General features: G+C 42.1%; 1 protein-coding gene and 1 long non-coding RNA gene across 3 annotated transcripts in view; one reads left to right on the forward strand and one right to left on the reverse strand.

Annotated features, from left to right (window-relative positions):
* LOC115152265 (liprin-beta-2) overlaps positions 1-4,826 on the reverse strand; it is a 105,203-nt gene extending 100,377 nt beyond the window's left edge. The window contains exons 1-2 of the mRNA XM_029696954.1: positions 4,729-4,826; positions 3,578-4,559 (exon numbers count right to left, since the gene is read on the reverse strand). The gene's annotated coding sequence lies outside the window, so the exon portion shown is untranslated. The remainder of the gene's footprint in view (positions 1-3,577; positions 4,560-4,728) is intronic.
* A 1,932-nt stretch (positions 4,827-6,758) lies between these two features.
* On the forward strand, positions 6,759-23,655 carry LOC115152267 (uncharacterized). Of its 2 annotated transcripts, none has more exons than XR_003867451.1 (3): positions 6,759-6,883; positions 18,791-18,945; positions 22,621-23,655. It is a non-coding gene; the product is annotated as an uncharacterized LOC115152267 (long non-coding RNA). The 2 variants fall into 2 exon arrangements; XR_003867452.1 differs by having other exon boundaries at positions 22,626-23,655.
* The last annotated feature ends 2,235 nt before the right edge of the window (positions 23,656-25,890 follow it).

The following is a 25,890-nucleotide window of genomic DNA, read 5'->3' on the forward strand; positions in this document are numbered from 1 at the left end:
GGGAAAAGGTAAGAGGAGAGCGCATAGATGCAAGAAGCAATACAACGTGGCTGCCATGAAAGTTAACTGTGTTTACGCGTGATATGGGGTGTATTCATGACGCTGATTTTGGATAAAATCGTTTCTTAAACGGAAGCAAACGGAACGAAACGGGGATAAACATTCCTGAATTTGTCCAACAGAAACTATCATTTGCAAATATTGGACTAATGATTACACCCTAGATAAGAAAGATGCAGGCAAGAGTGTGCAAGGCGGTATTGAATGTGTCACTATCTGTCACCTCAAATTATTCTCTCGACCTGTGTGTACCTACGTTGTAAACTTGAATTCATAGGTTATGTTGTAGCAACCTCATGATGGGTATAGGGAAAATTAGAATATCATGAGGTTGCCTAAACCACTCGCTGTGACATTGAACTGGGTGAATGGAATATGAATGAGTCATCCAATATGCTGTAAATGAAATAATTCCATGCTTATGGAGAAAATAAAATTGTCCTCCCTCATCTTAAAATGGCACGAACTGAAGTCGATATGCAGGGGAACAAGGTCATTTAGGTAGCTATATACAGTTGAAGTCGGAAGTTTTCATACACTGAGGTTGGAGTCATTAAAACTCGTTTTTCAACCACTCCACAAATTTCTTGTTAACAAACTATAGTTTTGGCAAGTCGGTTAGGACATCTACTTTGTGCATGACAAGTAATTTTTCCAACAACTATTTACAGACAGATTATTTCACTTATAATTCACTGTATGTCAATTCCAGTGGGTCAGAAGTTTACATACACTAAGTTGACTGTGCCTTTAAACAGCTTGAAAATTCCAGAAAATGATGTCATGGCTTTAGATGCTTCTGATAGGCTATTTGACATCATTTGAGTCAATTGGAGGTGTACCTGTGGATGTATTTCAAGGTCTACCTTCAAACTCAGTGCCTCTTTGCTTGACATCATGGGAAAATCAAAAGAAATCAGCCAAGACCTCAGAAAAAAATTGTAGACCTCCACAAGTCTGGTTCATCCTTGGGAGCAATTTCCAAATGCCGGAAGGTACCACGTTCATCTGTACAAACAATAGTACACAAGTATAAACACCATGGGACCACACAGCCGTCATACCGCTCAGGAAGGAGACGCGTTCTATCTCCTAGAGAAGAATGTTCTTTGGTGCGAAAAGTGCATATCAATCCCAGAACAACAGCAAAGGACCTTGTGAAGATACTGGAGGAAACAGGTACAAAAGTATCTATATCCACAGTAAAACGAGTCCTATATTGACATAACCTGAAAGGCCGCTCAGCAAGGAAGAAGCCCCTGCTCCAAAACCACCATAACAAAGCCAGACTACTGTTTGCAACTGCACATGGGGACAAAGATCTTAGTTTTTGGAGAAATGGTCTAATTAAACAAAAATAGAACTGTTTGGCCATAATGACCATCGTTATGTTTGGAGGAAAAAGGGGGACGCTTGCAAGCCGAAGAACACCATCCCAACCGTGAAGCACAGGGGTGGCAGCATCATGTTGTGGGGGTGCTTTGCTGCAGGAGGGACTGGTGCACTTCACAAAATATATGGCATCATGAGGATGGAAAATTATGTGGATATATTGACGCAACATCTCAAGACATCAGTCAGGAGGTTAAAGCTTGGATGCAAATGGGTCTCCAAATGGACAATGACCCCAAGCATACTTCCAAAGTTGTGGCAAATTGGCTTAAGGACAACAAAGTCAAGGTATTGGAGTGGCCATCACAAAGCCCTGACCTCAATCCCATAGAAAATTTGCGGGCAGAACTAAAAAAGCGTGTGCGGCCCACTAACCTGACTCAGTTACACCAGCTCTGTCAGGAGGAATGGGCCAAAATTCACCAAACTTATTGTGGGAAGCTTGTGGAAGGCTACCCAAAATGTTTGACCCAAGTTGAACAATTTATAGGCAATGCTACCAAATACTAATTGAGTGTATGTAAACTTCTGACCCACTGGGAATGTGATGAAAGAAATAAAAGCTGAAATAAATAATTCTCTCTACTATTATTCTGACATTTCACATTCTTAAAATAAAGTAGTGATCTTAACTAACTGACCTAAGACTGGGAATTTTTACTAGGATTAAATGTCAGGAATTGTGAAAAACTGAGTTTAAATGTATTTGGCTAAGGTGTATGTAAACTTCTGATTTCAACTGTAGGTAGGGGTGAAGTGACTAAGCAACAGGATAGATAATATACAGTAGCAGCAGCATATGTGGTGAGTCTGAAAGTGTGTGTGTGTGAGTGTGTGTGTATTTAGTGTGTGCCTGTGTATGTGTGTGTTGGGGTGTCAGTATAAGTATGTGAGTGTGTGGGTAGAGTCCAGCGTGTGTGGATAGTGTCAGTCCTTGAGAGTTAGTGCAAAACAGGGACAATGCAGGTAGTCTGGGTAGCCATATGATTAGCTATTGAGCCGTCTTGTTCAGCAGCTTTATGGCTTGGGGGTAGAAGCTGTTCGAGGTCCTGTTGGTTCCAGACTTGGCGCACAGGTACTGCTTGCCGTGAGGTAGCAGAGAGAACAGTCTTTGGCAGGGATCATCAACTAGATTCAGCCGCGGGCCAATTCTTTCTTGAGTGGATGGTCGGGGGGCCAGAAAATAATTACAAATAATTTGTACATTACAAATTGACAGCAATAAGCCCAAACAGATACAGTGGCAAGAAAAAGTATGTGAACCCTTCCAAATTACATTTTACATTTTAGTCATTTAGCAGACGCTCTTATCCAGAGCAACTTACAGTAGTGAATGCATACATTTCATTTCATGCATTTTTTTTCTCTTTTTTTTTGTACTGGCCCCCCATGGGAATCAAACCCACAACCCTGGCGTTGCACACACCATGCTGGCGTTGCAAACACCATGCTCTACCAACTGAGCCACAGTATTTCTGTATACATTTGTCATAAAATTTGATCTGATCATCATCTAAGTCACAACAATAGACAAGCACAGTCTGCTTAAACTAATAACACACAAACAATTATACTTTTTCATGTCTTTGTTGAACACACTGTGTAAACATTCACAGTGCAGGGTGGGAAAAGTATGTGAACCCTTGGATTTAATGACTGGTTGACCCTCCTTTTGCAGCAATAACCTCAACCAAACATTTTCTGTGGTTACGGATCAGACCTGCACAACGATCAGGAGGAATTTTGGACCATTCCTCTTTACAAAACTGTATCAGTTCAGCAATATTCTTGGGATGTCTGGTGTGAACCGCTCTTGAGGTCATGCCACAGCATCTCAATCGGGTTGAGGTCAGGACTCTGACTGGGCCACTCCAGAAGGCGTATTTTCTTCTGTTGAAGCCATTTTGTTGTTGATTTACTTCTGTGTTTTTTGTCGTTGCATCACCTAACTTCTGTTGAGCTTCAATTGGCGGACAGATAGCCTTACATTCTCCTGCAAAATGTCTTGATAAACTTAGGAATTCATTTTTTCGTCGATGATAGACACAGTACATGAGGGACAGTCAACTAGTGTGATGGACACCAAAAAGAGTTTTGCAGAAAGTGATGAAGATGGAATACTCACTCCTGTCCCAGGAGGTGGAAGATCACGTGACCGTCCCTCTGCTCTTTTGGATCCCGGATTAGGAAGTTCCGGACACCGCTGGAGCTGGTGCCCTCCTTGACCACAATACAGACAGAGCCCCAGCTGTCTCCATCTGCGTCGCTCTGCCGCGGGGAGGCGTGTGACCCCTACCCCTCAGGCTCTGATCCAGAGTGTTCACTGAGGGAGGGAGAAAAGCGATGAGAGTACCAACACTCCCGAAGTATGTTATCCAGACGGATAGCCATCGCAATGAGTGCTTCCAAGGAGAGGTTGTCATCTCGACAAGCCAGTTCCGTCTGGACCTACTCGTGCAGACCTCTTCTGAATAGTGTACGAAGCACCGACTTGTTCCATCTGCTGAATGCTGCTACTGTCCGGAAGGTGAGTGCTTACTCGGCAGCCGTCTGGTACCCCTACTGTAATTGGAGTAGGCGCTCACCCCCGTCTCTGCAATCCAGGGGATAATCAAAGAGGCATTTGAACAGAGCCATGAACCCCTCATATGAATCTAGCTCCTCTTCTCCTCGTTCCCAGACAGCCGTGCCACATTTCAACGCTCGCCCAGTCAGCAGAGAAATAACCGTGTCAACCTTGGACCTCTCGGTGGTGGGAGCGCCCATCTGGTGCACATAAAGTAGAGGGAGCACTGAAGTAGGACGCCACGGCATTTAGAAGGGTGCCGTCATATTTATCCGGGAGGGACAAACGGGCATCACTGACCTGAGCGGGTTGCTGAATGTGCGGTTGTGCTGGCTCGCTGGGTCCACTGGTTGTAGAGTGTCCTACGCTAGTTGACGGCAACACCTCCCAGGTATGTTCGAGACGTTGCACACTGCAAAGAACCTCTTCCATAGCCGTCTCCAGTTGTGCCAGCTGGTCATGGTGTTGACGTAGAAGGTATCCCTGCTCGTCGACCGAGATTTTCTGTTTTCCTGCTGCTTCCATTGTTGGAGTCAGTATTCTGTAACAGAGACGCTGAGAGTCGAGAAGCAAGTACAACGTTTAAAAAAACAACAAACATGGAACGAGACAACATAGCGTCTACGCATAAACACCAGAACAATACTGACTGGGAAGGGAGCGCCAGATATAGGGGAGGTAATAAGTGAGATAATGGAGTCCAGGTGTACCTCATGATGATGTGCAGGTGCACGTAATGATGCCAGGTGTGCGTAATGATGGATCCCAGGAACGTTGGTTAGTATACCGGCGACGTCGACCGCCGGAGGGGAGGAGCAGGAGTAGACGTGACAGGAGGAGCAAAAACCCGCAGACACTCGCCCTGCACATTTGACACGTGCAGTACACAAATAATCAACAAAAAGATCATGAAATGTCGGAACAAATACAATTAAGAAACCAAATAGCACTATAAGAGTAATCCAAATGCAATCTATATGTATATACAGAGGATGCATTTATACAAGATACACGACAAACCATTTCTGTATGGACCTCGCTTTGTGCATGGGGGCATTGTCATGCTGACACAGGAAAGGGCCTTTCCCAAAATGTTGCCACAAAGTTGGAAGCACAGAATCGTCTAGAATGTCATTGTATGCTGTAGAGTTCACTGGAACTAAGAGGCCGAGCCCGAACCATGAAAAACAGCCTCAGACCATTATTCCTCCTCCACCAAACGTTACAGTTGGCACTATGCATTCGGGCAGGTAGCGTTCTCCTACCTTTCGCTCTTGTAATTTCCTTGGCCCAGTCAAGGGCTGCTTGAATGCAGAGGAGAGACAATGTTGTGTTGTTGTTTGTGTTTCTGTCTTTCTCCGGTATACTGGGGTGATATCGGTGTAAATGTGTCGACATATTTTAGGTGTTGGCAGCTGCATAGGCTATTCTCATTGAGCGTGGAAACTTATTGTTAACGTTTTATTCACAACTCTTTGTCCATTGGTGTTGTATTATACTGGAGATTTAAATGATGATGCTGGATCCTCCAATTATGGTTTATCGACCCCACTACTCACCATTGTACAAAAGGACAGTTTGAAATGTGCCAATTAAGATTTGAATTTTAATTACAATGTGCTCATCTAGTTTCTTTTACGGAAAGGCCTGAAATGTTTTTTTCAGCTCAGATTTACTCAAAAGAGGCATATAACACAGCGTATAACATAGTCTATATAGTCTATAGGTCTAGTGTTTTTATTTTGTAAATATAAAATGTTTCTGTATTAATTTGGGTTCACAGTGTGGACAGAACCGAGTACATATACTGTTAAACCCAGCCCCTTCACACCACCACCAGCTACTGCGCCAATAATTCCGGTTGTGAAAATAGCAAAAATATTTCTGACACACCCCCAAACGTCTGTAATAATAAACCTACAATTTCCTGGTATTCATAATCATAGTAAAACTATCTACTACTTATTTCTCAACATTAGTCTACTCATATTTTATGTAGAAACTGCCAGCAAAACAAGTTTGACAACAGTTTGTTTCCTCCTATTACGCCCTGTCATGACACCAGTTATTTATAAGAATTACATTTTCTGCCTGGTTTTAAAATTATTTCTTGCTGTGAAAAGCATTGAGGTTGTACTTACCAGAAACAAATATTACTAATATACACTCACAAATATTACTAATATACACTCAAATTACTAATATACACTAATATACACACAGTTTATTAGGTACACCTATCTAGTACCAGGTCGGAGCCCCCTTTGCCTCCAGAACAGCCTGAATTATTCGGGGCATGGAACTGCTACTCAATTGGTATCAAGGGACCTAACATGTGCCAGGAAAACATTCCCCACACCATAACACCACCACCACCAGCCGGTACCGTTGACACCTGGCAGGATGGGGCCATGGACTCATGCTGCTTATTTCAAAACCTGACTCTGCCATCAGCATGACTCAACAGGAACTGGGATTCGTCAGACCATGCAATGTTTTTCCACTCCTCAATTGTCCAGTGTTGGTGATCGCGTGCCCACTAGAGCCACTTCTTCTTGTTTTTAGCTGATAGGAGTGAAACCCGGTGTGGTCGTCTGCTGCAATAGCCCATCAGTGAAACCGCTGTTGTACTTTTCCATTATTTGCCTATTTGTGACCTGCATGTTAGTTTGCACGATTCTTGCCATTCTCCTTTGACCTCTCATCAACGAGCTGTTTTCGCCCACAGGACTGCCGCTGACTGGAGGTTATTTGTTTGTCACACCATTATCGGTAAACCCTAGACACTGTCGTGTGTGGAAACCCCAGGAGAACAGCCATTTCTAAGATACTGCAACCAGCTCGCCTTACACCGACGAACATACAGTAGGTCACTCGTTTCGCCCATTCTAACATTCAATCAAACAGTAACGGAATGCCTCGATGCCTGTCTCCCTGCTTTATATAACAAGCCACGACCACATGACTCACTATCTGTAGGATCTAACCCTTTTCGTGAACTGCATGGTGTAACTAATAAACTGGCCACTGAGTGTATAACACAGCAATAAGACCTATCAATAACCTGAGAACACCTAGACCCAAAGCCTTCTATTTAGCCCCAGTCTCACCAGTCGGCTATCACAGGCATTCTTCCCACAGAGAAGAGGAGTACGCTGAGACTGTTTGAAGAGGATAACATTAGCCAGCAGTTTCGGACAGTGCAGCCTTGCAGTCTCTCATAATATTGTTCCATGGGTCAGCAACGTTCTCTGCCACGAGGTGTATTCTCCATTCAAACACCTGCACATGCTGCTCACTGGATAAGCCATTGACTCGACAAAGAGTGAGATCCAGCCCAGTGCCATCAAAGCACATTTATGTAAAAAATCCAACATTTCAGCAGTGGCTAAATTTCAAAATGCAGAAAAGAGCAGGTTCAGAACAATGTTTAGCTGTCTGGGGAAGGTATAAAGGACTTTCAACTACTCCAAAGAACACATCAAACGCTGCATAACCTTGAGGTTCCGTGCTGAGCCAAACTGAGCTGCTGGTGCATTTTTGTGGTGTGCACAAAAACTCTGAAGGTTAAAACGACAAACCTCCCCTATCCTGAAGCGCATCATCCCCCTAAACAAACTGAATCAGAGCTGGTTTGGATAAACATACATTACCCTACCATACACAACCCCTTGTAACTTCTCTGAGGTCAAGTTACATCTGTAGCCTAATCGGTTGTATGCTGTTGAAAATTATTACATCTGGGCTAAACAAAAAACACTTATCATGAATACAATATAAAGATTGTATCATCTCTTGCCGCTGTTTTCAAAAATGTGTGAACTGTAACACTATAACTTCCTAAAATATATCTTAAGAGGTTCTTGGCCTGGACGAACAAATATACAAATCCATTGCACCTGTGCATAGTCCGTACAGCCCCAAATGCTGTTTCTCCTAGGTTTATTCTGTCCTGCTGCTCGGTCAGTGACTTGCATAAGTGCATTTCAGAGCCACCCACAGTTTGGAGAGTCCCCAAGCAGCTGAGTGCTTCTGCTGCTATCAGTAAAATTAGTAGTGACATCAGAAAACATCACATGCTGAACAGTGTCCTAAGTACATTACAGACATCCAAATCTGTATCTGGTTTCTGCACATCATCCATTTGGAGAACTCTGATAAGCACTGTATGGGACATGCTTAAAAGGCTGAAAACTTTCCTCTAAGGTGTAAAAATCAACATTCCTACAAGGGAGAAGGGCTGAACCTCTAAGTAGTTCTTTGCATTTTCCATGACTTTGCCTAATACAAAGAAACAAAAAATGGCCAGATTATTTTCTGTTGATATTCCCTCCAGTCCTATCGAAGCACTATAAAAAGCAGCATATTTGAGCTCCCAGTTTGAAAAAAGAAAGCAGGGTTTAATGCTGTTCAGATCCTCATGGCCCTCTCTCTGTCCCCTGCCTGGTACGGTTTGCTGTTGTAATTAAAGTGTTGTCCTGAGGCGGTTCTTCACGCTGGCCAATAAATACTGTAGTCTTGTGAGTATGTTTAGAGTCCTGTTCGCAACAAGGCACTAAAGTGATATTGCCCCCCCCCCAAAAAAAAAAAATGTACATGAACTTTCTTGTCACGGGCGTCGTATGAATTGGACCAAAACGCAGCGGGAATGTGAATACTCATCTTCTTTAATGAAGGAAAACGTAAACACTTAACAAAACAACAAACATCGACGAGAAACAGTCCTGTCAGGTGCAACAAAAAACAGGAAACAACTACCCACACGAAACAGGAAACAACTACCCACAAAAACCCCATGAAAAACACCCCTACTAAATAGGACCTTCAATTAGAGACAACGAGGAACAGCTGCCTCCAATTGAAGGCCAAAACAATAAACTAGACATAGAAATAGAAAAACTAGAAAATAGAACATAGAAATACAAAACATAGAACACTACCCAAAAACCCCGACAACACAAAACAAACACACCCCTGCCACGCCCTGACCAAACTACAATAACAAATAACCCCTTATACTGGTCAGGACGTGAGAGTACCCCCCCCCAAAGGTGCAGACCCCGGAGGCACTTCACACAAAAATAAACACAAAAAAAATAAACCCCAAAACAAAAAATAATCCTGACTAAAGGGAGGGAAGGGAGGGTGGCCACCGTCACCGACTGTTCTTGTGCTACACCTCACCCTCCCCAACCTCCTACTATGGAGGTGGCTCACGCTCCGGCCTTACTCCCCAACCTAACCTGTCCACCCCTGCTAAATGCTTAGTATATTTTACCCCTCCCGAAGTCTCTGGGCTATGGCGCATCGCTGAAGACCTCGGGCTGATGCGCGTCGCTGGAGACCTCGGGCTGATGCGCGCCGCTGGAGACCTCGGGCTGATGCGCGTCGCTGGAGACCTCGGGCTGATGCGCGTCTCTGGAGACCTCGGGCTGATGCGCGTCGCTGGAGAGCGACTCTGGGAGCTCCGGACTGGAGGGCGACTCTGGGAGCTCCGGACTGGAGGGCGACTCTGGGAGCGTGACTCTGGTAGCTCCGGACTGGAGGGCGACTCTGGGAGCTCCGGACTGGAGGGCGACTCTGGGAGCTCCGGACTGGAGGGCGACTCTGGGAGCTCCGGACTGTAGGGCGACTCTGGGAGCTCCGGACTGTAGGGCGACTCCGGCTGCGCCGGTTCCGGACTGTAGGCCGTCTCTGTCGGTTCCGGACTGTGGGCCGTCTCTGTCGGTTCCGGACTGTGGGCCGTCTCTGTCGGCTCCGGACTGTGGGCCGTCTCTGTCGGCTCCGGACTGTGGGCCGTCTCTGTCGGTTCCGGACTGTGGGCCGTCTCTGTCGGCTCCGGACTGTGGGCCGTCTCTGTCGGCTCCGGACTGTGGGCCGTCTCTACCGGCTCCGGACTGTGGGCCGTCTCTGCCGGCTCCGGACTGTGGGCCGTCTCTGCCGGCTCCGGACTGTGGGCCGTCTCTGCCGGCTCCGGACTGTGGGCCGTCTCTGCCGGCTCCGAACTGTGGGCCATCTCTAGACGGGGCACTATCGCCAGAAGCTCTGGACGGGACACTGTTGCCGGACACTCTGGACGGGACACTGTTGCCGGACACTCTGGACGGGGCACTGTTGCCGGACACTCTGGACGGGCACTGTTGCCGGACACTCTGGACGGGCACTGTTTCCGGACACTCTGGACGGGCACTGATGCCCCATCCAGAGTATATTTTAATCGGCTTGCAAATCTATGGCAAGACCTAAAAATGGCTGTCTAGCAATGATGAACAATCAACTTGACAGAGCTTGAAGAATTGAAGAATAATGGGCAAAAAAAGGTGTTTCTACAATGTATTGACTCAAGGGTGGAACTACTTATGTAAATTAGATATTTCTGTATTTAATTTTCAATAAATGTGCAAAAATGTCTAAAAACATTTTCAGTTTTTAATTATGGGATATTTTGTGTAGATGCGTGAGAAAAAAAATATATTTAATCCATTTTGAATTCAGGCTATAACACAACAAAATGTGGAATAAGTCAAGGCGTATGAAAACCTTCTGAAGGCACTGTATAAGGGCTTGTTTTTAATCAAACGAAACTGGAAAACAATAAATTGTTAAAGGAAAATAACTTAAATGTTTCTAAATATGAGTGTCACCAGACCATCTTATCTCTCGTTCCATGATGGGCATATAGCCTACATGGTAGGGTTTTTATGCACACCCAAAATAATAACTTGAGCTGGTTAAAATAATGTACAATAGCCTACCTACATAGGTAAAAAGGGGATGCTCCCAAATATTATTAGGATTTATTTCAAAGAAGTGTCATGAACCAAATGCTTTATGATAGATTTGACTACCTGGCGAATGCATTGGGCAGGACAAAACAAAAAAAACAGCCTTCATTGAGAGGAGGTATTGCTATGCTTGGTTTTAAATCAAATCAAATGAAATTTAATGTAACTTTTTTTATGTTTCTAAATACGATGTTTATAGGCACAAAAAGCACATCTCTCCTTCCATGTGCATTTGGCACTGTACGTCACGGCTGGATAGGCTGCGCTTCCGTTGTCAAAATCCATGCCACAACCAACCGTGTTACCGCTAAAACCAGCTTTTAGTTGGTCTTAAACATCCCCACCAGCTCTGCCTGAAATTGGCACTTTGGCACACATTTTTAAGGACACACCTCAGATATTGCCACCCCTCCCACCTCAGCGCAAGTGAGTAAATTGCCAATCCTGGCGTTTGGGTTTGAAAACGGAAGAGCGCCGGCTTTAACAGGTCGAAATTGCAAACAAGCGTGCATTTGACAATTGCGCTGGCTTCACGCCAGCCCCTTGTCTTTATCACTAGTTACCACAGGAATAAAACATTGCACCTTTATCTGTAGGAGGAACGCTCAGATCTTATGACACTAATGGCTGGGCCTAAGAAGTGGTCCTTCTGCTTTGAACAATTAGTCTGGTGGGAAATGTGAGCAGAAATGTCTGAGCAACCTGCACTTTTGTGAAGTCGGTTGAATATTGATTTTACTGTTTTCCCTCATTGACTCTGGCTGGTTTGGATTAATAGAGCCAGCTGCTGCTGAAGCAGAGAGAGAAAGAGAGAAAACCCTGGAGGCCTGGCTGTCACAAACACAAATATAAGAGGCTGAGCAGGAAACAGGAAGAAACAGGAAGAATTTAGACCACAAAGGCAGAAGAGATGAACATAAGATGACCGCACTGCCAAATTTTATGGATGGGGATTCATTATATATGTTACAGTGTTCTTGAAATAAGATTTATATTGGAAAAACATCCCGCGCCTTAAAGGTATGCCTTGGAGAACATAAATCCACTATTGGACGTCAAGATATCCTCTCGCCAGTTGCGAGACACTTCATAGAACAAAATAATTCTATTAACCTCTCTAGGGTCGGCGGGACGAAATCGTCCCACCTACATAACAGCCAGTGGAATCCTGTGGCGCGTTATTCAAATACCTTAGAAATGCTATTACTTCAATTTCTCAAACATATGACTATTTTACACCATTTTAAAGACAAGACTCTCGTTAATCTAACCACACTGTCCGATTTCAAAAAGGCTTTACAACGAAAGCAAAACATTAGATTATGTCAGCAGAGTACCCAGCCAGAAATAATCAGACACCCATTTTTCAAGCTAGCATATAATGTCACAAAAACCCAGAAGACAGCTAAATGCAGCACTAACCTTTGATGATCTTCATCAGATGACACACCTAGGACATTATGTTATACAATACATTCATGTTTTGTTCAATCAAGTTCATATTTATATCAAAAACCAGCTTTTTACATTAGCATGTGACGTTCAGAACTAGCATACCCCCCGCAAACTTCCGGTGAATTTACAAAAAATGTACTAAATTACTCACGATAAACGTTCACAAAAAGCATAACAATTATTTTAAGAATTATAGATACAGAACTCCTCTTTGCACTCGATATGTCCGATTTTAAAATAGCTTTTCGGTGAAAGCACATTTTGCAATATTCTAAGTAGATAGCCCAGCCATCACGGGCTAGCTATTTAGACACCCAGCAAGTTTAGCACTCACCAAAGTCAGATTTACTATAAGACAAATGTTATTACCTTTGGTGTTCTTCGTCAGAATGCACTCCCAGGACTTCTACTTCAATAACAAATGTTGGTTTGGTCCCAAATAATCCATAGTTATATCCAAACAGCGGCGTTTTGTTCGTGCGTTCAAGACACTATCCGAAAGGGTAAAGAAGGGTGACGAGCACAACGCATTTCGTGACAAAACATTTCTAAATATTCCATTACCGTACTTCGAAGCATTTACATTTTACATTTTAGTCATTTAGCAGACACTCTTATCCAGAGTGACTTACAGTAGTGAATGCATACATTTCATACAATTTCATACTTTTTTTTTTCTGTGCTGGCCCCCCGTGGGAATCGAACCCACAACCCTGGTGTTGCAAACACCATGCTCTACCAACTGAGCTACAGGGAAGGCTAAGCATGTCAACCGCTGTTTAAAATCAATTTTTATGCCATTTTTCTCGTAGAAAAGCGATAATATTCCGACCGGGAATCTGCGTTTAGGTAAAAAGACGAAAGAAAATAAAGCATGGGGTCGACTGGTGCACGATTCTTGTCCTCTGATCGGCCACTTGCCAAAAGCGCTAATGTGTTTCAGCCTGGGGCTGGAATTACATCATTCAGCTTTTTCCCGCCTTCTGAGAGCCTATGGGAGCCGTAGGAAGTGTCACGTTACAGCAAAGATCCTCAGTCTTCAATAAACAGAGGCAAGAAGCTCAAGGAATGGTCAGACAGGCCACTTCCTGTAAGGAATCTTCTCAGGTTTTTGCCTGCCATATGAGTTCTGTTATACTCACAGACACCATTCAAACAGTTTTAGAAACTTTAGGGTGTTTTCTATCCAAAGCCAATAATTATATGCATATTATAGTTTCTGGGCAGTAGTAATAACCAGATTAAATCGGGTACGTTTTTTATCCGGCCGTGTAAATACTGCCCCCTACCCCCAACAGGTTAATGAATTGTGTCGCATCGGGATTGAAAAAGATCATCCACCACGTAGAGGAGGTGATTACGACAACAAATTACTCCATCGAGAAGCCATGTGGATATATACATTTAATTCTGTATCTCCACATGGTTTAAACGAAGATTTAGATTTCACCTCCTTCCTATAAGCCACATTTAGACTGTTATACAAAAACACTGTCCATGTCAGATTTTGCATATCCATTGTTCTTTACAATTGCTGTTTTGAATTCAAATAAAATTGTACCTACACAATGAAGAAGGCTTTAAAGCCGAAACGTTTGTGTACGCTATCCCTGATGCAGTGAAAATAATTTGGGGAAAAAATGGAATAATGAAGTAAGCTTTATGCAACATTTTTTTGAGTACGAGCCCATTACACCTTTTTGTTTGAGGATTTTCCCTTGTCTGACCTTTACCAACATTTCTTCACTTGCTAAATCATGCTCACAGAAAAGTAGGTCATCTTCACCCTTTAAAATGTGTAAATATCAAATCTAGAATATTAGTTTACAGTCAATTACATGGAAAAAGAAATGTCCTCACACATTTGGCAATGCCTACAATTCACACATCACAGCTCTTAAGAAGACAGAAAAGACTCCTATGTGGTACTCTTGCTTTGCATGTCAACAGAAGCATGCATCCTCATCAGATGTATTACAAACCAGGAGGCATGAATATTCAATGATCAAATCTCTAACAGGATCCTACAGAAACTCTCCCTATAGGTGATGATTGAAACGTTCATTAACTAATAACTAACCAACTAAATAACTAAGCTCTCGGTTAACTGATATGTTTTCAAAACGTGGGAAACCCTGCTGTAACCTTGGGTTTTCTTTACTCAGTCAGCCTTATATTTAGCCCCTCCATCTCTCCCCTCGCTGACGAAGCTTCGTTAGCTCTCTAAAATGTCAACATCAGGCGGCCCGAGTGTAATCGTCCTGGCAGTGGATGTTACGTGGCCCTGTCATACTCATATCAGCAATCAAGCACAATCATGACAGAGGATGTCAAGCAAACATGAGATCTCAGCCACCTCACAACTGCATTGCTCCTTTCAGTGGCAGATAAAGCTACCTCCAACACTATAAAATAAAGTCAAGAAAACTCAGTAGCCATAAACACTACCTCATTGGTACCATACATGTAAGAGAACCCGGGAGAGTATGTGTGGACCAGGTTTTTCAGGTTTTACTAGCTCAGGAAAGTAGGAAAACATTTTAATCACATGGTTTGCATACTACAATAGTTTTAAAAATGTTATTTAAAGATGCACTATGCAGAAATCGCTTCGCCATCTTCCTGGTTGTGCCGTTCTAATGGATTGCCTAAGTTCAGTTTGTGACAAAACAAACAAGTATAGTGTAGAGAATCATTGTACCATCTAAACCGCTGTGAAATATATTTTCCATAACCAGAAATATTGTTTTTTAAGCTGTTTGAAGCTGGTGTACAAAAAAAGCAAAAGACACAAAAACAAAACTTAAGAACAGGAAGCATAGAAATAGCGCACATAGAACAGATCTACCACTTCTTTGACTTGCTTATAATGAAAATTATTGGTTGGGCTGTACAACATGCAAAAAGGTAGGGAGTTTGGGTCTAGAAACGACTGGAGGGATTAAACTAGCAAAAGAGTGGGTGGGATGTACAGTAAATTAACATCCTATGCCTCAAACGTGAAAAAAACAACAACAGAAAAAAGGTTTTTGAACATACCTGAGCTTAGGCACATACTTGGTTTTACCTGGATTAAGTACCAATTTCAGTTCAACAAAGGCTTTCTGCAAAGCAATGAAGGCAGATTGAAGCTCCGAAAAAGCCTGGTAAACCGTGGGGGCAATGGTATACACAGCAGTGTCATCTGCATACAGGTGTATGTCGCAATTTTTGCAGATAGACGAACATTGTTTATAAAGACAGCAAAAAGTACAGGCCCTAAAATTGTTCCTTGTTGGACACCTTTCATAATATCAAGGAAACCTGAATTAACACCATCAGAAAAAACACATTGTGCCCTCTCTGTCAAGTCATTTTCGAACCAATAACATGACGCCTGATTGCCTGCGGAAAAAGTCGACACCATAAAAAAATAATATGATCACACTAAACATTCTCTATTTCCAAACACAAAATATTTATCATGCGTTTAAAACTTTGCGCGTTTCAAATCTCTCTCGTCAACCTTCTGCCAACACAGCTTAATATTTAAGCACAAAAGCCCTGACCTTAGAGAGCCTTTTTATTCTCTATTTGGTTAGGTCAGGGTGTGACTAGGGTGGGCAATCTATGTTTTCTATTTCTTTGTTGGCTAGGTATGGTTCCCAATTAGAGGCAGCTGTCTATCGTTGTCTCTGATTGGGGATCATACTTAGGCAGCTTTTTCCCACCTGTAGTTTGTGGGATCTTGTTTTGGTACTGTGCTGTTTAGCCCTACTATATGTTACGTTTCGTTCATTTGATAAAGTAAGATGTATGCCTACCACGCTGCACCTTGGTCCACTCATTCAAACAACGATCATAACAGCCAGAGGCCCGCTGACAGCTCCAACATCCTATCAGGGCCTCATTCTGCCACTTACATGTGTTTATGTGTAGTTGACAAGATGACACGTCAGAGGGGGGCTAGCTGCCTGCAGGCCGTTAGTTTAAACAGCCTTCCATTTCAGCTGGGAGCTTGAGAGGTAGTCAACAAATCAGTAGTGGGAATCGACTCTTGTCTGTGGCACTGAGCACCTGCGTGATCTCTTGCATCATAGACAAGGCGTCATTGTTACAGTGCTGGCAGAGGGCCCAACATAGCATTGAATCTTTTTGGAACAACAACAAAAAAATTGACTGTAGCTCATTCAAAATGGCTGATAGACAAGACTCCTATATACAGTACATGAACTCCTGATGCACAGAACAGAGTAAAGTTACATGGATTCAAGATCTTAACCTACAAGTCAGCTCAACCAGGACAAACCCAGTTCAAAAGACAGGATAACATTACACACTGTGCAAAGTGAGTCTTATAACCAGTGAGCAACATGGGCTCAGATGAAATCAGCATATCCAATGTGGGGCCATTGTTGGAGTGAGATACTTTGCTTTCAAATTCATACTGCATGTGCATGGCATGCAAACTGTATGGATGGGGAAATCAAAACACAAAACAAAAGTCTATACCAAAAGTATATCATGAAAGACAAGTATGAAGTCATGACAGTAGCTGCAGGCTGTTATTACTCATCCTCACTGAGCCTTCCTGACCGGGGCTCTGGAGCTGGGTGAGGACAGGTGACCTGGACCGGGTTGACTTTTTGCCAGCTCACTGGACCACTCATCGTTCTGCTCACCTGGCAGCTGTGATGCGGGGAAGTGCAGGTTGAAGGAGAGGAGAAATGTCAACCACAAGCAGGTGCAATCTAGTGTGCCGAAAACATCAGACAAAAGGCTAGGAGGCAACTCAACTCAACTCTGGAAAGTCTAGCCAGACTCACATCACAGGCCACAACATGACCTTCCTCTCTCTTTTCTCAGTTGGCTCTCCAAATCGATCATACTTTGTTCTTTAAAAATCAACCAATCCTATAACCAGGTTCTGTAGGTTTACATATTACAACACAGGAGTGTCTGTCATCGTGCTGAAACACAAAGGAAATATTTCACAATGGTTCAGGCTGTAGAAAGAACGTAGTTACAGTTTAGTGGCATCCTTAAATCTCTGAGAAAGAATCAGATAGTGAGAGAGACTCTAAATTCTTGACATAGATAAATGGGCCAAGTCAAACACAGAACTTAGTGCAGTGTTTTCAAATCCACATTTTGTTGGAGCTCATCCGTCAGGCAGGACACCATACATTACTAAGATCTAGGCTGGGAGTGGAGCAGTGGTTGCTTTAGGGATCGTATTCGTGGAGAACAACGGGATACCTGATTAGCTCAGGAACTCAAACTGTAACTGGAAAACAACTAACCTGCATGAAAAAAACCCCATCAAACTGTCCCACAGCCTTTCCCTCCCCCAATAACTCCCCACTCAACTCTTCCCTGCTCTGCTGAAGGCTTTTGCTTGATTGGCCTTGACAGGCAATGGTCATATAACTCTGTCAGATTAAAACAATGCTCACTTCAACCTCTCCATTTGGCTTCCGGCTGACTCTGGCTGCCTCTTTACCATGGAGCAATTCTACGGTAACTTTCTACTTAAAAATGTATGCTTAAAGAAAAAAACACTGAAATCAAAGTTTAACAAACCATACAACTCTATGCACAATTACTAATTTCAACAATTTACAGATAACATTTGACAAAAAAACACATTTACTGGAAGAACTGTGCAGAAGCAAAGTTTGATAACAGAATTTCGGTAAAATCTCCCTTCATTTTTTTATGTGACCACGTTTTCTAAAAACTCTTAAATAAAATTCAACAATGTCTGCAGAAAGAGTGGGGTGTCAGCTATGACATGACATCTTGAAAAAATTGGGTGATTAAACTACAGTAAGTGACGTGGATTACCACTCAGTAACAGAATTCTTGTAACGGAATTTCATCGTGGGTCCCTGATCTGTACTACACATAAAAGCATGATTATGGATATGAATGTTATTCTCTACATGATGATGTATCCTAAATAGTATACAAAGGTGGAAATATGCAATATCCTCTGCATATGTGGGTATTATTCGACAAACACAAGTGTGTAGAATAATATGGTTGGTCCGGACCAGACCAAATCTGAAAAATCAGACGTCTATGTTTCACGAGTTTGGACATTACAGTACAGCACAGTAGAGCTCAGTAGAGTACAGTACAGCACAGGACAGTAGAGTTCAGTACAGTACAGTATAGTGCAGTACAATACAGTAAAGCATAGTTCAGTACAATACAGTACAGTAGAGTACAGTTCAGTACAGTATAATACAGTACATTGTAGTGTACTCAACCCTAGTGTGCTCTACTGTGTACTGTACTGAACTCTACTCTACTCTACTCTACTGTACAGTAAAGTACAGGAATGTACTACACTGAACTATACTCAGCTCAACTTTTTTTTACTTCACTGTACTGTGCTCTACTGTACTGTAGTCCCTCCTATAGTCCCTCAACGTGAGACATCTGTAGCTTTGTGTTGTGACAAAACTGCACATTTTAGTGGCCTTTTATTGTCCCTAGCACAAGGTTCACCTGTGTAATTCACCTGTGCTCTCTACACTTGTTATAGACGTCATGGAAATCTCTGTTGGACAAATCACAGCTGGTCCAGACCGGACCAAAAACGACGTCTGTGGACAGTGAAGTCAAGGACAGGGCGGACTGACCAAATTTCAACTACTTTTCAACATCCATGAACATCCTGTGCTGGTCGGTGCTCAATGGGTAAGGATGCTGGTTACAGTATATGGAAAGCGAGGGTGCTCATTGGGAGGTGTCAGTAAGAGCCGGGAGAGGTGACATTAACTGGAGGGAGAGGAGAGAGGGAGGGAGGGGTTGTCCAGACTGTTTTCACACTTACTTTGACCACCAGAGAACAGAAAGAGAAAAAACAGTTATGAGCTGAATATAACAGTATGCCAGTAGAAGGGAGGACAGTAGCAGGTGACCCAACTGTGGTTTGTGACTACTATGATTTCCCATAGAAGTCAATTGCAGTAATTCCGTTACAGATTTTTCTGAAATTCTGTTACCAATTACGTAACAGAATTTTGAGTTTTAATCACTTAATAATTCATAAACAAAATAGATATTTTTACATGCTACTTCTGTGATCTTTCATTATTCTCCCTCCTCATGAGGGAGAGAATTGTGAAAATAACTTAAAGATACAGTGCATTCGGAAAGTATTCAGACCCCTTAACTTTTTCCAAATTTTGTTACTATAGAGCAGTATTCTAAAATGGATTGTATTACATTTTTCCCTCGTCAATCTACACACAATAGCCCATAATGACGAAGCGAAAACAGGTTTTTAGCAATGCTAGCAAATTTATAAAACATAAAAATAGAAATTCTTTATTTACATAAGTATTCAGACCCTTTGCTATGAGGCTTGAAATTGAGCTCAAGTGCATCCTGTTTCCATTGATCAACCTTGAGATGTTTTTACAACTTCATTGGAGTCCAGCTGTGGTAAATGCAATTGATTGGACATGATTTGGAAAGGCACACACCTGTTTACAGTATAAGGTCCCACAGTTGACAGTGCATGTTGACACCAAAAACCAAGCCATGAGGTCGAAGGAATTATCCGTAGGGTCATGGTCTGGGAGGTTACTCTGAAAGAGCTCCAGAGTTCCTCTGTGGAGATGGGAGAACCTTCCAGGAGTGGAGTGGTTTCGGGACAAGTCTCTGAATGTCCTTGAGTGGCCCAAACAGAGCCCGGACTTGAACACAATCAAACATCTCTGGAGAGACCTGAAAATAGCTGTGCAGTGACGCTCCCCATCCAACCTGACAGAGCTTGAGAGCATCTGCAGAGAAGAATGGGAGAAACTCCCCAAATACAGGTGTGACACGCTTGTAGCGTCATACCCAAGAAGACTCAAGACCCTAATAGCAGCCAAAGGTGCTTCAACAAAGTACTGAGTAAAGGGTCTGAATACTTATGTTAATGTAATATGGATGTTAATTTGTTTCCTATACAGAACATATACAGGTATAGCAGTCCAAATACCATGCAAACATAAAATCCTGCTTATTTAAAAAAAAAAAAAAAAAAAAAAATCCAGTCATACTGTGGGGGAAGTTGCTAAACAATCGCAATATCTGTTGCATTTGGCCTGCGTCCTGGGATAGAATGTCATCTCAAAGGCATACAATCGCATACTGTTTCCTATGGGCTGGGGAGCGGGACAAAGCAGAGCTGAGGACAAATAATGTGCTGTATCCATTTTGTCAGAGCACATGATCCTCGGAGCACAACCCCGCTGTCTGCTGCCCAACACACTCATTACCGAGGGAAATGTACGCCCTGGAGCTGTGGGATCCCTAATGTGTTGTCTTGACTTTTTCCAGATATATGAGTTTAGATGAGATAAGTGAGTTTTATTTATATGTAATAACACAGCAGATCCCCATCACAGGCGTTTCTTTATCTTAGGTATCTTCACCACCTCCAAACAGAGGTGTCCAGCACCATCCATAGCCAACCCAGGGGTCTGTCCATGAGCATTATTCACTGAGTGAACTCTGGTAGAACATTCCTTAAAGGCCCAGTGCAGTCAATGTATTTCCATACTATTAGGTTGAAATAATACAGTGAAATTTTAGCCTGTTTTAGCGGGATTGAGTTGTGGCCTTCCATGGTGACATCACCACGTGGTAAATTAGTTAATAGACCAATAACAAAGTGACTTACAAAATAGCCAAGATCCTGCAACCATGGAGAGGTAAATACCTGTCTATTTATGGAAATATTGCCCTGATTAACTCCTTAGTCATATCTCAGTTTACTCACTTACTTACTGCCTACTCCTGATGATTCGTTTTTCAAATCATATAAGCAAAACATATTTCACTTCATCTGGGAAGCTAAACCAGACAAGGTAAATCATGCCTATCTATATAATGAATATGAATTGGGTGGGTTGAGATTATTAAAAGCACTAAATCTCTAAAAGCTTCACTTATTCAAAAGTTTTACTTGAACCCTAAATGGTTCTCAAGTAGATGACTAAGAAAAGCTCATCCATTGTTTAAAAATGGCCTTTTTGCCTTTGTGCAGATTGCCATGTCTCCTTTGCGATTAATTCAAAGTATCCATCTTTTTCAAACAAGCATTGCGGAGCTAGCTACAATTTCAATTTCAGCCCCCTGAAAAGATAGAACAAATATTACAACAAATATTATGGCTGAACTCAAATGTGCTGGTTGATAAAAGACCTGTATTTAAGGGAAAGATGTTTGAAAAGGGTATTTTGTTTTTAAATGATATTGTAAATTGGAATGGTAGAATTATGTCTTTCATGAAGTTATCAGAATTGTATGGGAAGGTCTGCTCAATCCATGATTACAACCAATTGATTACAGCATTACCCCAAACATGGAGGAGGCAGGTCTGTCTGCCCAATATAAAGGATCAAAACGGTCAGAGGAATAAAAATAGCATAAATAGGTGTACCAGTAAATAAAGTATACCAGTTTCATTTGAGGAACAGGATGTTGACAGCTGTGCCATCCAGATTGCAAAATAGTTGGTACAGGGTGTATGAGTTGATATATAAAACAACGCAAGATTCAAGACTTTGTGCTTTTCAGCAAAAAATTATTATATAGAATTCTTGCCTCCAACAAAATGTTGAATATTTAGGGAATACAATCATCGCAGCTCTGCAGATTTTGTTGTGTCGATACAGAAGCAATTTACCATTTATTTTGGTATTGCCCTCAGGTAGCCTGTTTCTGGTCTCAGGTTCAGGAATGGCTGAAAATGCATAACATTGATCTAAAATGTACCCTAGAAATAGTACTGTTGGGAGATCTGGAGAGACCAGGTCAGTCAATTACCAGTACACTAATACTCTTAGTAAAAGTATTTATCTTCAACTCGCAATCTGTGGATTCTATTCGATTAGATAGATTCAAATTGTATGTTAAACATCACGGCACAGTTGAAAGATATGTGGTGCTTAGAAATCCGAAGAGGGTGGACAGCAGAGATAGGTGGGATGGGCTGAGGGAAGCTGAGAGTTGGAATGTGGAATTGGAGACAAGCGGGAGTGGAGTTGCTGGGCGGGGGATAGAATGACGGTCAAAGATAAAAGTAAAAAAAAAATTACAAATAAAGTCAATATAAAACATAACAAAAAGTTACAGCTAATGCCTGTTTGCCTGAGGTTGATGTCGTGCAGGTGTTTGTACACATGCATATACACACACTCTCATTCAAATGCACACATGTGCACATACTGTACATGGACACACACACACACATGTAAATAGTGGCATACATGCCCTCAAACATTTTCAGTTGGCCTTGCTGTTATGATTTTTGTTGTCCTTGATGTCTTTTGTTTTTTGCATTGTTGTTTTCAGTTTTTTCTTTGTCTTTTGAAGGGCAGCTCTTGGGGAACTGTGGGGGGGGATCTTGGAGGGCTAGTGGCCTGGCGGTTGGGAGCTTGAGCCGGTGGATGATGGATCGCTGGTTCGTGTCCCCGTTTTTTTGACCTTGTGGGAGATCTGTCGACGTGCCCTTGAGCAGGGCGTTGACCCTGGTTCCTTCTGTGTGTCACTCCGGATGGGAGTCGGTTAGATGACTAATGTGATGTAGTTGTTGAGTGGCTTCACTGCAAGTATATTGTATGTTTTAAATATTCAATAATAAAAAATACTTACAAACCGCTCTGCCAATAATGGCTAATTTTCAGTTTTCCCCTCCCCACTCAGGCCACTCCCAGACAGTCCTAGCAGAATTCATGCCTGAGAAATGTCCCTTTGCTAAGAACCTATTTTTGTTTCTTTAATTGACAACAATCGCAGTAAGGTACTTAATCGTTAAACAGAAATAATTTGATATTGACATTTGAAAAAAAGGCTTGGTTAAACCTTTAAAGGAGACATAAACAGAGCAGCAATAACCGCTTTTCTCTGCTAGAAGTATGAAAATAATATATAATAACTTGATTATGTGGTGCTAAATCAACACGAAAGAAGTAAAGAAATGTTATTCCCTCGGATTTGTCAAGTCCTCCTGGAGTAGTAAACTCTCTCCTCTCTCTGACATCCAGTATCTGACTGAAGATTATCTCCTATAGACGACTGACAGAGCCATAGCTGTGTGAGTTGACATAATAATTATCCAAACCTAAGGTTGGAAGGAGGACTACTCCCATTGGTATTAAACACTCTTTGATCATCAGAATATAATGCCCTGATCTGCTGCTATGGTTATGGGCAATTCCACAAGAACTGAACAAAAAACACATTCATTCGAAGAACAGTGCAGATGCAAAGTTTGGTAAGAGAATGACGGCACAAACAGCACAAACCATAATTTTGTTACTAAACTTTGCATCTGCACTATTCTTCAAGCAAACATGTTTTTTTTTAAAAGGTTTTCAGTGTAAATGATTAAAAGAAGTCTTGTGCATAGAGTTGTATCATTTGTTTAACTTTGCAATCATTGTTTTTTGTTTGACATACATTTTAAAGTGTCTCAGTGTCACTCTGTTTACCATGGAATTTCCCTTAGGTATCATCTTCCTCATTCTATGACTTAGTGTAGGACATAAGCTTATGCTGCACATGCGAACTCTCTTTTGCATACTGTTCGTATGAGGGAAGAATTTGTTTTTCTTCATTTGAAATTTCATTCCAAATTGATAATACAATCCGAGACAGACCATGGTTTCACCATGCATCAAATTAGTTCTTGATCAATCAAGGGAATCTTCAACAGAATGTAACAGGCAATCTCTGTGATAACAACAGCATTGTGAATTATTTTGGAGGCCAAAGGACCACTGGTGTTTAGGGGAATTCTAGTCAAGTTCATGCGACCTGTGCCACTTCAGATGAGCATGGCAACAAAATATATTGTATCCTGGGTGCAAGACCCCTCCAACTCTTTGTCCATATTCAAGACAATCATTTTCTGGTCTATGAATCATCTTTGTTGTTTGATGACAAACACACACAGCTGGGTGTACTGCATGCAGCCTTGATATTCAGAAATGACCATATCATTCACAGCAAGAAATATTTAGCTGCTTGTCATGTAGTCCATCATGGATAGTCTGCATTTAAACTCTGGTGAGTGGGGCTGCAATATCATTTAACACAACATAGGCTTCTAAAGCATACTGAAAACAACAACAATTGCATTTCATCAACAGAAGCCACACCAAACAAACCAATGTAAATGGAGGAATTGCTTTTGTGTGGATCGAACGTATTTGCTCCTCATAATTCTTACACCTTAAACATTAAAAAGCAACTGCAACTTAAAGTGGAAATCACAGGTTGAAACAATAACAAAGTGTGCTCCCTGCTTCTGTTCTGGTAAACCGCTGAGCGATGGGGTTGAAGACATGTAACCACTCTCAAATGCAGAGACAGAGCTTTGGATGCAAGGACTGACCCTCCATGATATTAACGTTATAGTTTTAAGCATGTTTTGAAGCTATATAGTGCTTGTTACATTTACTTTGTTTACAAACATTGGAGTAAAACAAGCTTATACTTTGGGTTCTGATGGGGTATGACAGTTGAACTAAGCTCATGGGGCATTTCTAAGTTATATTCTTAAATAATCATTGGGTACATATCATTAATTTATAAGTCCAACAATATATGTAGCAACAGCAGATTACCATTTTAAACAAAGTGATGGGGGGAAAAAACGTATTCATTTGAATAACGCTACAGTACATGAAAGTGCTATACGATGCTACCGTAGCCTATGGAATGCTGCAAAATAGTGGTGAAACCTACAGAACAGTACTTGTCAAGTTCAGACAGGTTTTATTCTCTAGTCTGTGTGACCTTCCCAGCGCTCATCCACAGGTGGACATCCACAGGTATGTTCCGTATGTAAATCGGTATATTGAACATATACTGGAAAAAATCTGTATAGAACTGGCAAAATAGGGTTTATTGGCAAAGCCGACGTACATTAGGCAATATGTAGACTTTGAATCGATCTACTTCTGTTTATGACTACCTGCGAATGGGATAGACATTTTAAACGATATGAAAACAAGTGTGTCTCTGGCATTACTTACTATATGCTGGACTTCGGATACTTGCTCACCAACGCGAATTCTTCCCCTGCACCCTTTGAAAATACTATTTGAACCACTTTGGATTAAAAATGTCCTTGAAACGGACAGTGGTATCCTTTCCGATAGGATGCTCCGCGCCTTGCCCGACGGTGCGCTCCGGGTGCCATTAGTGCGTTCATCGTAAAGCCGCTCCACCAATCATCTGTCATGGTATTCCAGGGGCGTGCCATCCCGTCAAACCACACAGTCCACGTGCTCTAGCCTACGGTTTACTCCGAGTCGATTTTCATGTAATAATAAGGAAATACCCTTGACCACACACGAAAATTGGGGGGGGAAATCAACATTCTTTCATATTGCAACCAATTGTAAGAGCCAACTTCGTTGCCGATTTTGTTGTTTTACAGAAATAACAAATCATGCCGAAAAGCTGCTGCGTTGTCCAATGTGCATGTAACCAGGTCAGAAATCCAGACCATCGGTTCGCAACGCTCCCACATACATAGAGTGCTGTGGCTTCAGGATTTCCGTTCTCCTAGTAGCATAATAGGTAGCACAATCGCGATAATTAAAATAAAATAAGAGTCCCACTGCAAAGACATGT

Source organism: Salmo trutta, chromosome 17, assembly GCF_901001165.1.
Source record: "Salmo trutta chromosome 17, fSalTru1.1, whole genome shotgun sequence".
Lineage (NCBI taxonomy): Eukaryota > Metazoa > Chordata > Actinopteri > Salmoniformes > Salmonidae > Salmo > Salmo trutta.